The sequence below is a fragment of the Rhododendron vialii genome, chromosome 1a (assembly GCF_030253575.1).
Source record: "Rhododendron vialii isolate Sample 1 chromosome 1a, ASM3025357v1".
NCBI lineage: Eukaryota > Viridiplantae > Streptophyta > Magnoliopsida > Ericales > Ericaceae > Rhododendron > Rhododendron vialii.
Window position 1 is genome coordinate 19127087 of NC_080557.1, and position 13092 is coordinate 19140178.

Genomic DNA, 13092 nt, shown 5'->3' on the forward strand with positions numbered 1-13092 from the left:
AATCATGGTTTTCGGAATTTCATTAACCTAGCCATTTTGGTCTAAGCGAGAGGTGTTAACTCCTTAGTATGTCGTTTAGTCAAGCGGTCTTGGCAAGTGGCATATTGAGGGCTCGTGGCCTCCTACGTGTTAGATACATTAGCAAGAATAGGTTGATTTAATTCCGGTTAATCACATCTTTCGATAAACATAGTCTTTTAAAGCTAAATTCTCTAGGCGTGAGCACGCGGTCGTGACTCTCGCCTGAGTTATAATCGAGAACCGGTAACGGCTTAAGTCAAGGGTTAGACGATCCCTAGACTTGCCTCTTTTAGTTTATTAAGCTCTTATCTAATCTGTTATTTTAGCCTTTCCACCTTTCAAAGCAAAACCAAGTTGGTCGTCTTAAATGCCACAAACCACCTTATAAAACCTACAATCCGATTAAGTTATATTCGAATTCCCTGTGGTACGATCCCGGTCTTATCGGTTTATTATGCTACCGACGACCTAGCCCTACGCTTGGGGTTTTTCTCAACCTTATTTGAAGGCGAGGTTTGCGGAGGTTAAGCAGAGCTGCCAAGATAGTGAATATGGAGCTTGAAGCAATGAGCATGGTGCTGCTGATAGTAAGCGCAGGGCTGCCGAGATAATGAGCTCGGGGCTTGGTTGCAGAGCTGCTGAATGACTGAGATAGTAGGCACAAGGCTGTTGAGGTGAGTGTGGAGCTGTTTGGGCGGCTTGGGCACGGGGCTGCTGAGTAATGAGTCTGTAGAACTGCTGAGCTGTCGAGTATTCCATCTTCCATTTTCCATTTTCCACGGGGTTTGATTTGTTCCTCATCCTTGGGATGCTTCCAAGGCTAGTTTACACATGCTCGGGATTGTTCCTAGGGCTAGTTCTGAGTATGCTCGAGGTTGCCCCCAAGGCTAGATTCCACATGCTCAGGATTGTCCCCAAGGCTAGATTCCACATGCTCGGGATTGTCCCCAAGGCTAGTTCTGGTAAGTTTTCCTAAAAAGTAAAAAGTTTACTTTTGTTAAGTTGAATTTGCATGATTTAAAGATGAATTTTCATTTGCGGAACGAAATCCCTTTTAGCCAGGGGCATGAATGAGAAGGACCCGTGGTTGGGTCGAGAGGTTAAAATAATCGTGCACTCTGTTTAGGCAATGCATGCTTTTAAATGTTTAATGTGATGCCCTTAGCTTTTTATTTGTTTATGCAATTTATGAGGTTGACTCCTTTTTTTTGTCTTTGGTGGGATTTCGCAGAGAAATAGGAGACTAGAGGCTCGCGGCGGAGGCAAAGAAGTGTATAAATGGTTTTTGACATTGTCGGAGCCAGCTCGAGAGTTAGTGCAAGCTGCAGGTTTTGATCCGTTCATTCTGGGTCTCAATCTTCTGAAGATTGATTGGTCATTGATGACTTCATTGGTGGAAAGGTGGTGGGACACCACCAACACATTCCACTTTCCATTTGCTGGTGAGATGACGATCACGCTAGGTGCTTTTTCATTGCCGACTGGCCTACGAGTAGGTGGAGCTCCTCTTCGAGTTGATCCTAGGCTTTGGGAGCGAGTAGGGGCTTTGGAGTGGTTTCTGGGCAAGGTGCCTCCCCTTCGTTCACGTGGTCATGTTGATGTTGCTTGGCTGAGCAAGACTTTTGCGAAAGCTGATATTCTGACCCAAGTGAGCGTTGAGCAGCTGACACGAGCCCTTCTTCTCTACCTTCTTGGCCAGACCTTGTTTGCCAGCAAGGATAGTTCGGTGCATACGCAGCTTCTGGCTCCCTTGTAGCATTTGGAGGCCGTTTGGGAATTTGATTGGGGATCATCCACTTTGGCCACTCTGTTTGGCAATCATGGAGCTTGTTCACGGGACAAGAGTTTTATCCTTGGCGGTCACTACCGAGTGCTTGAGGTATATCCTTCTTCTTTACTTCCTTTCTCACTTTGATTTCTCTTGAACTTGTTTGCTAATTCAATTTTCAGCTCTAGGCTTTCGAGCATCTTCTTCAGTTTCCAATTGATACCAAGCATGAGGATGTGAACTGTGTTCCTTGCTGTGAGCGAAGGCTGGTGGGCCACAGTCACCAGTTCTGAGCCTTCCTGAGTGGCGATGGGCTTTGGATCTGTTGACTGTCGATCAGGTACTTCTATTTTCCCCTTGTGTTTCTTGTCTTCAGGTTTCCATCTCTGTAGCTGATTTGACCTTGTTCGCAGGTGCGGTTCGATCCTTGGGGTGGTATTCCTGAGGACACTCCTCTTGTGCGTTCCTGGGTTCTAGACTGTATTTGTAGCCTATTCGAAGGTCCCTTTTGTTAAGCCCGGTACTTATGTGATCGGGTGGCCAGCTAGTGGCATTCACGTGTTGAGGCTCTTCAATTCGTTCCTCCTCCACCTCCGACGTCAATGAGATTTACTTCCTCAATGTCCAAGGAAGATTTGAGAAATGCTCGGATTAGAGATTGGGCGGGTTTGCTTTTTCAGGCAAGTGACTATATGGAGTACTGCCGTATTTCCTTGGCTCCGCCTGCTGTTCCTTAAATTGCTCCTGTTTGGCCACGGGCCCCTTCCTTCGTCTCCTTTTACTCTGATGATGGAGAGGAGAAGCGTTTGGCGCTCACCCCTTATTTGACTCAGCTTTATACACTGCCATTCGGGGCTTTACAAGTATCTTTAGCTTTCCATTCTAGCTTTTGTTGTTTCATATTGTATCCCATGCTTAGATGCTTGCAACGTTTGGTTATCCCACAAGTACCTGCTAAGATAGTGGAAGAATGGCTCCATGGCTATCAGAGTACGAAAACTTTGGTTTGGAGGCAGTGTCGTCGGATCCTTGAGGTATGATTCCCCCATCCAATTCCTTTGCTTTGTACCATTTCTTGAGTCTGAGTGTTTGTATCCTTTCTCTACAACTTGAAGCTGAACGAGCTCCTGCTACTAGTAGGGAGGACGTAGGAACCAGTGAGCAATCCCTTCATCTCAGATATCATCCCGGAGATGCAGCCACGACTAGCATTAGGATTTTCTTTTTCCTTCCTGTTCATGGTTAGCAAATAGACAAGCAGAAACTATATTTGTATAGTGAAAGCAACCACAGTGATGATTTTGTAGGCAAGCTTTTGTTCATGAAATGAGAAAATGCTTTTTATGCCCATAGATGTCTTGAGTTTGCATGCGATAGTCAGAACATGGCTTTTAGATTGTTTTGAACAAGCATCTGTTGTTTACTGTAAAATGAAATACCGACCGAGGAATTGATATCACGGCCGGGGAATCAGAATTGTGGCCGAGATATCAATCCTTCGGCCGTTGCTTTTTCCAAAAGGGAGCTAGGTTTTGTTTTAGCCAAGTGGCATCATGTTTTCCCTTCCTTCTTATGCTTGATCTTGATTTCATGCCCTTTTGCTTTTGCCATGTTCCCTAGTCTGATTGCCAAACTCGATAGTTTTCGAGATGTCCTGCCCATTGTGTTAATGACCTTCAGGTTAGAGGGGATGAACAATAATTCTCGTGTCTTTTGCTGTCGTCAATTCGTCGAGAAAAGCATACTCATCTTTTGCGAGCTCAATACGCAGGGTTAGCTATGCCTATCATTGAGTACAAATCTGTTGATATTTTTCCTTCTCTCCAAATGTTTGGGCCGCATCTCGATGTGAGATTGCCTACGTATCTCAATCAGGGAATCAAGCCTTTTACGTAGTTTCGAAATCACCACCTTTGAGGTTGGGTTTTCATTCTTGGTTTTTCTTCTCACATGCTCTTGATTTTGCCTAGGTTACCTAATCGAGGATGAGTCCCCAGCGAACTTTTCTTTGAATGCCTTAACTTTTGCCAAGGTTGCGTTTTTGCATTTTCTTGCCCTAGCAAGCTTTGCTCTTACTTTTGCTTGGGTTTTCAGGTTACCCAACGAGCACTTCTCTCAAGAGGGTTTCTGCGTTTCGGAGAGGAATTTGATGGTGATATTTTTCAAAATCTTCCTTGTATTTGTACCTTCATAATGGGCAAGCTAACCCTAAGTGTTCTCGCGGAGATAGTGTCTTCTTTCTAAGTTTTGACAAAAACCTAGTTTCTTAAGCAACTAGAGTTCATCCTTTCCTTCCTTTTTGTCAGCGACACAAAGAACTTGATTCCTTGAAATTTCCTTTGTTTGGCAAAGAGACTATAGTGTTTTGGCAATTGCAATTTAGGAAATAACTCATTGAATAAGCATAGTCTAGAGGATAAAACATGAATTCACTTAGCAGAAATAAAATGCCCAAGCAGGGGCCCAAAACATGTTTTAGTTTGATTTAGAAAATAAAAGCAATGTTTAATGTTCTTTGCCATGTTGTGACTTCTTAGCTACTGTTGCATTTTGGGGTCGTCTTCAAAACCTTTGCCTTTCACAACTTTATACTCTTTTCCACCCTTTTCTTTGCCAAACAGAGCCTTTGAACTGGATCCATTTTCGAAGCTTGCACGGTGGCTACCTCTTTGAGACATAAGCAGTATCCAAATGGAAATGTCAACTTGGGTTTTCATCACCTCTTCTTCTTCTTCCTCGTTGATTGTGCAGTCATAAGAGAGATTATTTACTTCCACTTGGCTGAATAGTGATGTTATGGAGATTCCGTCGAGTGGATCATCGTATTCTCCTTCCATTTCGTCAAAGTCACTTTCCCCTTTGCTTGTTCTTTTTCATTACTTTTGTCAGACATGTCGGGATCGATCACTTTCGATTGATCGAACTCATTGTTTTCCTCTTCCTCCATCATAACACATCCGTCCTCAATATATTGGCTGGGATTGTATGTGGGGTTGTGAGATCGGCTAATAAGATTGATATTTCGGGGTGGTGGTTCAGTATTGTGAGTAAGGAGTGGATTGGCTTGCACATCAGGTTTTAGAGGTTTTATAGTTCGGCTATCAATGAGATCTTGGATGTTGTGGCAGAAAAGCATGCAGTTATCTGTTTCATACCCAAAGTGTTGGTGGTGGGCACATTGTTTGTTAGGATCATGGTTTGGGCCATAGGGTGGCTGAGGAAGTGGTTTGTTCAAGGGTTTGAGATGCCCTTAACGGCTAAGAATGGTTAAGGCTTGAGACAATTTCATGTAGGGAGGGTCAAAATTGCGGCGGGGGCGATTTGAGTTTTGGGGAGAGCTAGCTTGGAAGGGATCTTGTGGTAACGTCGAGCTGAGGGCGTTGACAGAGGCATGAGATAAACGAGTTGGAAAAGTTTTCTTGGGAGGAGGAGGAGCTTCTTCTTTCCCAATGAGCCCCAGCTTGATTCCATCTTCAATTTGTAACCCAATAGCATGCAGGCGTTTAAAATCGGTGATGGCCTGAGTGTAGATATGCCTGAGGTATTTGGGCTGCAGATTTTTGACGACTATTCTCACTTGGTCTTCCTTAGAGGGACGGTTCTTCATCTTGGCGACTTTTTCTCTTCACCTTGCCACAAAAGTAGCAAAATCTTCATCCAATTCTTGCTTGGTCATCTCCAAATCTCGAGTAGTCAACTCAATTTGGACATTGTTTGCATACTGCTTGACAAAAGCATTGGCAATTTCTGGCCAAATTTGATAGTGCACAAATTCCAAAGTGAGAAACCAATCAAGAGCGCTTCTGGTGAGAGTCCTTTGGAATAATTGAGCAATGAGCTCGTCACTTAGACCCATCGGCTTCAGGGTGTTGATAACGTGGCGAACATGATTGGTAGGGTTACTAGTCCCGTTGAACTTCTCGATGTTTGGCATTTTGAACCGCTCAGGTAGTTGAGATTCTGGGAAGAGGCAAAGTCCTTCGAAGTCCAGAATTTGGTCCCCCTGTGAATGGGCCAGAGCGTGTTTAATCTCCTTGACTTGCTTGGCCAATTCGGGACTTTCTGCCAACACCACTATATGAGGATTCTCATCTTCCACCGATCTTTCTTCGTCCTTAACATCTCTTGCTGCCTTCTCTGCTAGTAAGGTAGCGACTTGAGCTTGGAGATCAGTAATGATGGCATCGTTATCTGCCATGGGAGTGGGAGGATTGCTTGATGAAGCTTGAGATTTGTTAGATAATTGAGTTTGTTGAAGAGATGACCGCGAAGTCCCTGGAAGTGATTGGGACTGTTGCGGTAAAGATGCTCTGACAGGCGAGGATGACAGGCGAGACGGCTACAAAGACCCCTGTTTGGCGTAGCTTTGGGTGTTGTCAGAGTATAAAATTGGTTGTGGTTGCTTTCTTGGCTTACTTATCGTGCCTGCTTTAAAAGTAAAGTACCTGCAAGTCAATACTTGGCTGTTTAGGGTTAGGATTTGGGCTGAAAATCCCAACTCTTTTGCACAGAAAAAGATGTTACAACAACAAATGATACTAGGTGTGAGGAAGAACTTGGAAGCAAAATGCAGGAAAATTCCTTAACCTGCGGGTTCCTGTCTTATTTTGATAAGTTCTATGGCTCTCTAAAATATGTAAGGTTTGGATAGTCTCAAGGGTGCTCCGTCTTCAAAGGGCACCAGTCCTTCCGCCAGCCCATCATAGGCGGCGATCGAACGGTTTCCTTTTTGATATACCTCTAGGTACGAGTGACTGGGGAGTTTGCTGGAACCCCTAACATAGCTCATGACATGCCGGGATATTAGGTGAACTCAACGGGGTTGCCCGCTCGATGCATATGATAAATGAATTAAATAAAGCATGTGTTAGTCTTATGTTGAACTTTTTGGTTATGGCTCTCACGTCCCTAGCAGAGTCGCCAAAAACTGTAGACACCTCCCTGGAGAAAGGCATCGCCATACAGATTGATCGTTGGTGTTTGTTTGCTTTCCACTTCATAAACCAAGATCGTGAATATTCCCATGGCTAGGAACATCGCCACACGATAACGGTTATCATCAAAATAGAGTCGCCACCTAGTTTATAAAAACTAGGAAAAGAGATAGAGATTCCGGGTACGGGAGCCAAAAGTACAATAAGGGAAAAGTGTTAGGCACCCCTCTTTGCCCAGTCGTGAAGCTGGCCCATAGTTGTTCGACATAAGATTAATACATGCTTTATGTAATTCTAACACATAAACTGATTAATTAGCCTTTAAACAGTTAATGGTGAGCCAAAACTGTAATTGAAAACATGCAACAGAAACAAGCAGAACAAAATAGGCTGTCCCAGGAAAATAGATCTCTCAACCGGTGAATGGATTTCACAGCCGAGGGATCCCACTGGATTGATATATCGGCCGAGGGATACATGCCCGAGCCGATGTTCTTCCCTACACCAGACTAAATGATTAACAGAAAATCAAAACACAATGATTAAAGTACAAAGGCATGAAATAGACCGAACCATAGGCCCTGGGCCTCACCACCTTGATCCCTCAGTGGCTTGATTGCTTCGGATTAAATGAGATTGACTGATTGCTTCTCAGAAACCCTAGGGTTAGGGTTTGAACTTCGGGGTTTGATTGTTGGATTAACGGCTGCCTTCGGGAGGTTAGGGCTTTTGTAGAGGGGAGTTGAGAGAGTATATGAGTAGAGTTTCGTGGCTAGAGAGGGTGATTGAACATATTAATTTCGGAGCCCAAAGGCTCCTTTATATAGGCATAGGGATGACACACCTCAACCAATCACAATCGAACAATTGAATTGGAGTTATAAGGCAACACGAACTCCTTATGGTAATCCTCTAACATAGCTCGAACGCATCGGAATTTGGCTGCTAGGGTTTGAGGATTGGATCAAACAATTGATAGAACGTTTCAGAATTTGGAAAATAGATGATCTGGCTGCCGAGGTAACGATTGAGCGGCCGAAGGATGGACCTGGCGGCTAAAGGATCAATCTCTTAGGGAGATTTTCAAGCAATGGGCTTCGCGGGTGAAGAATTGATGTTGAGGCCGTGAGATCAATGTCACAGCCGACAGATGGATTCTCTTAGGACTCTGTATTTCTGTCTGAAAGGCTATTTGGCTCCGGATTGGGTCCTCTAAGTGGCTAGAAGTTCTCACCATAAGTCCTAAGGTTCATGAGAAGTCAATCAGCAATCATTATATCCATATCATCATCGGGATGGTCCCCAAGGTGGGACTTGAAATAATCGTTAGGCCAAATTAGGGTGTCTACAGAGACTTGCACTCACTGGTAAATTAGCGCGCTGGTTGCTTTTGCTGGCAGAATTCGATCTTGAGTACGTCACAAGAAAGTCAGTTAAAGGATGTGCAGTTGCAGAATTTCTCGCTGATCACCCTATTGATGGATCAGAGGACTCTGACTTTGTGTTTCCAGATGAGGAGGTGTTGACAGTGGTTGAAGATGTTTAGACGTTCTACTTTGATGGGGCAGCCAACCAGAAAGGATTTGGGATCGGGGTGTTGCTAATTACGCCCGATGGCTCTCATATTCTGCTTGCGTTCAAACTCAATTTCGATGTCACAAACAACCAAGCTGAGTATGAGGCATGTATTGTTGGTATGGAAGCTGTGCTTACACTTGGTGTTGAAAAACTCAAAGTTATTGGGGATACTAATCTTGTAGTCTCTCAAGCCAATGGGGATTAGAAAGTCTGTGAGGAGAAGCTGAAGCCTTATCATTAAGATTTGGAAGAGTTAATTTCTCATTTCAATATGGTGACCTTCACTCATATCCCTCGGTTGAAGAACCAGTTTGTCGATGCTTTGGCAACTTTGGCCTCCATGGTTGAACTCCCGCTAGGTGTCAAGCTACGCCTTATCCTGATTGAACAGAGGGACTTTCCCGCTTATCAGTACGTCAACGCTATCGATGATGTTAATGATGGCCTACCTTGGTACCACGACATATGGAACTTTGTTGAGAGTGGCATGGATTTGGCTGAGGCCTCGAAAAAGGATCAAATTGCGTTACGAAGATTGGCGGCCCAATACATCATTTGTGGAGGAAAGTTGTACAGGAGGTCTCACTGTAGAACGCACAAGCTATGTGTTAACGGCGTAGAGGCGACAAGGATAATGGAAGAAATCCATGAAGGAGTCTACGGTCCTCATATGAGCGGTGTCATGCTCGCTAGGAAAATCTTATGGCAAGGTTACTTCTAGTCTATGATGGAAGCACAGTGTGTGGATTATGTACGGCGTTGTCACAAGTGCCAGATCCATGCCAATCTTATGCATGTTCCTCCGTCCAATTTGTTTGGCATGACTTTGCCCTGGCCTTTCTCCATATGGGGTATTGATGTCATCGGCATGATCAAACCATCTACTTCAAATGGTCACAGGTTTATTTTAGTGGCGATAGATTACTTCACCAAGTGGGTGGAAACTGAATCTTACAAAACCCTGACTGCTGTTCAAGTTGCTCACTTCATCAGAAAGAACATCATCTATCGATACGGTGTCCTTCAGGCATTTGTGTCAGACAATGGGATTCATTTCAAAGGCAGGGTTTTGGAACTCTTCGAGGAATTCAAGATTCAGATCCATCATTCAACGGTTTATCGCCCTCAAACGAATGGAGCTGTCAAAGCGACAAATAATAAGAACATCGAGACAATCATCAAGAAATCTGTTGAATCCGCCTCGGGACTGGCATGAGCAACTACCTCTAGCGCTTTAGGGGCATCGAACGTTGATTCGAACATCAATAGGGGCAACACCTTGCTCTCTAATTTACGGGATGGAAGAGATACTTCTATGGGCAACATGCCCTTTGGAAGGATTCCGTTCCTTCCTAAAGTAGGGTCCATAATCGAGGGAGCACGAGCGCGGATGGCAAGTGCTCGGAATACAGAGTCGTCACTCGGGTTTGAAGGTTCGACACCCAAGGGACAGTATTTCGAAGCACTTGCCGCGCTGTTTGATTTGAAAAAGTGAAGGAACCAGTCCGTCATAACTATATCTGGGTTCAGGAGCCAGGTTACGAGAGGAAAAGGGTTTTATGGCACCCCTCTTGCCCAATCCGGAGATCGTTCTTTACTTAGGCATTTGCGAAAAATGTTTGTGATTCTGTTTGATTAATCAATTCTTTAGCCATTTAGGGGCGGGGAACAGTTTAATGGCGATTAAAGCTGTAAAATGTTTGCAGGATGTGATAGATAGCATGCTCGCTTATTAAAACAGTTAGTATAGGATGAAAACAGACTGCTGTGGGAGTTTAAACAGACTGGAACGCCTCTGTTTTAGAGTGTCGTGCGCAGGAAGAAACCAGCATGCACTGAACAAGTCACTGCATGCTGACCAAACCTGCGCATGACACTGCAAATCCTGCGCACGCCAGTAAGCCTAAGCCCACACCTCTTATTTTCAAACCCTCTGGGCTCTAGAAGGACTAGTGCACACCCAGAACAAACCAAGCAGTTGATAAACAGTTCTAAGCAGTTATAATATACAGTCTAAATGGCTGAAAAGCCTTATAAATTAACAAAATACCTCATAAACAGTGTGGGGACAAAATAATGGCCTACGGCCAAGTTACCCATGCAAGGCCTCTCACTAGTTAGGGGCAGACCGGCGCGCGCGTATGGCGCTCTGGCACGTGCGCATTGCGCCCTGGCATGCGCGTGTTTTACCATTTAACCAGTGTTTGGTTTACATGTTTTTAGGTTCTGGAACATATCCAAAATGATCCTATGGGTACTCCACAGCAGCAAATATGCATATTGAAATACAACTAACAATTCTAACAAAGGAAAGCAGTAAACTGGTTATTTACATGCTCGCAGTGATCTATATACAACGAAATGCATAAAACAGCAAGACATCAATCCCCAAGCGAACCTGCGCACGCAGCCACAAAGTGGTGCGCGCGAGAATGGGACCGACGCGCGCTGGTTCCTACCATGACGGTTTTTGAAACCTTGCCAGCTTTAAGATCGGGACTGGTATTGATTACCAGCCTTGACCCTGCCAGCCCCCCTAGGGGATCAGAATAGAGAACAATAGGTATGCTATACATAGATTGAGTTTGAAATATGCTTGAGCTTTGATGTGTTTGAGGCTTGATTGAGGTGGTTGAGTGATGGGTAAGTATGGACAAGGAGGCTTGTTGCTTGGTATTAGGGCTTACAAGGGATGTTGGTATCATTCAAGATGTGATGATTTTTTGTAACCTTTCAAATTTGTAACCCTTTGAATCTTCCTTTTTTTTTTTGAACCCTTTAAATGGATGAACCATGGGGGGTATATATAGGGAGAGAGGAAGGTAGATATGGTGCAAAGAGAGGAGCTCAGTCAGTCCACGAGGTTTGCTGAGGGTTACTTGGTGGTTAAGCTTACCAACCCATAAAGGTGATGGGGACAGGCTTTGACCGGCGCGCGCGGGTTGCACTCTGGCGAGCGCGTGTTGCGCCTTGGCGCGCGTGGGTCAAAGGTCAAGCTTTGACTGTTGACCACACCTGGCAGCTTGACCTGCGCGCCCGGGTTTGGGAGCAGCGCGTTCGTGTACCACCTACTCATGCGTTTGGTCAACAGTCAAGCTTTGACCATTGACCAACGCCCGTCAAGTTAATTTGCGCGCACAGGCTCTCAATCAATGCGTGCCAGTAGGGTTTTTTGTTTTTAAAGTGGCTTCGGCTAGATTCGGTTTAAGAATTTTGCAAACACTCAAAGCTCAAACACTCGACATTCCCGGGGTGTTCTTGATCCGTTTCATCATTGGGGAATCAAAAACCAAAAGTAAACTAATCTGGAAGCCCAGATTGGGTTGTCTACAACTTCCTATCGAGCTTGAGGTACCATCATTGAGGGTCATGGCCAAATGTGGACTCACGGAATCCGAGTGGCTCAGCGAGAGGTTCGTTGAACTCATGCTCTTTGATGAGAGGAGGCTCCGTGCCTTGTACCATGTTCAGGGGTATCAGCGAAGAATCGCTCGCGCGTTCAACATGAAGGTGAAGTCTCGAGACTTGGTCAAAGGGGATATGGTTACGAAAGAGATTCGGGCGCCTGTGTTCGATCCTCGTGGTAAGTTCCATCTGAAGCGTTCTGGGCCTTACATTATCAAGACCATCATTTTTGGGGGAGCAGCTCAACTTATAGACCTCGACGGCATTGAATTCGCTACTTTGGTTAACCTGGATCAACTTAAACGTTACTATCCTTGAGAGAAGCTCGTTGGACCAAAAACCACAAGGGTGGGCGGTTCCAAGCAAAAGTTAGAGCAAGCCTGCTAGACCGAAAACCTAAGGAGGTGGTCTAGGCAAAAATAAATAGGCAATTATCAAAAGCTCGCTAGACCGAAAACCTGAAGAGGCGGTTCTAGGCAAAATTTAGAGCGTAAAAGGAGATGTAAAATACTCGAGTGAACCTTTACTTGAACTACGTGTGACTTGATTCCTTGAAAATGGATACGAAGGCAATCTCTCCGTGAGATTCAGTCACAATCAATCAACTTGATCCATGGTTTGCCATTTTGGGGTGTATTTCGGCGATCAAAGCAATGTGGCTTTCAACGTTTGAATCAAAAGGGAGAAACCCTAACCCTTCATCTTTCAATTTTATTGCAAACTACTACTTCTATTACACAGCTGAGGATACACCCTGGAATGTAGAATGTGAAAGCGGTCAGTCCAGCAATCACCATTCTCTCGAAGTCTGCAGAATTGGTGGCCATGTCCGGGATATTCAATGATTCGTGCCTCTAGATGATATCATTTGGTGACATCTTGTTCATAAACGTGTACCACTCATTTATGGACATCTCTAGGTATATCATCCCTCGCTGATGCATTTGGCCAGGCAGGTGGGGCCAGTATGCCTCTGGCGCCGTAAACAGTCCTAATTTGTCTGATAGCCATAGCTGTATGAGCGAAAAGACAAGTAAGAAGCTATATAAAATTTGAGTGGAAAAATAAGTGAGAAGTTCCATAAATTGCCCTAGCCAAGTGTTGAGGTAAAAAAAGAATGTGAGAAAGCCGAAAAAAGGTGAGTTGAGTGAGGGTTTACCTGAAGCAGGAGAGGGCTACCGCTAAATGTGTCGGTTTGGTCAGTATAAACCAAGTCCAAACCCATAAACGTCTCTGCAAGAACCATCGGCACCACATTCCTTTTGGTTCCCATTTGGGCTGCAACACTCACCAACGAGGGATTTACTCGTCCATTCGGCGACACCAGTAAATAAGCAGCTAGCACACAGATTGCTAAGGCAAACCGACGTTGGGCCTGCACAGCAG